This window comes from Corvus brachyrhynchos, unplaced genomic scaffold, assembly GCF_000691975.1.
Source record: "Corvus brachyrhynchos isolate BGI_N302 unplaced genomic scaffold, ASM69197v1 scaffold1008, whole genome shotgun sequence".
NCBI classification, from domain to species: domain Eukaryota; kingdom Metazoa; phylum Chordata; class Aves; order Passeriformes; family Corvidae; genus Corvus; species Corvus brachyrhynchos.
In genome coordinates, this window is record NW_008239564.1 from 2,313 (window position 1) to 2,682 (window position 370).

The window sequence follows — 370 nt, forward strand, 5'->3', positions numbered from 1 at the left end:
GTAGGCCATGGGGGTTGGGTTGGCCATGGGGGTTGGGTCAGTCACAGAGGTTGGGTAGGCCATGGGGGCTGGGTTGGCCATGGGGGCTGGGTTGGCCATGGGGGTTGGGTCACCCATGGGGGCTGGGTTGGTTTAGGGGACGGATGCAGACCCATGGTGGGCACGGGGCCATTTTGGGGCCCGATTTGGGGTGGCACCTGCAGAGGGCCATCAGACACTCCTCGATGGCGTCGCGCTGGGCCTTGGTGAGGGCGCGGCCGCGCGACAGGCGGTAGATGGTGTGCAGCATGGAGTCCTCCATGATGGCGCGGTGCTCGGTGCCCGCGAACAGCGGCGCGCACTTGGTGATGAGCGGCAGCACGCGCAGGCA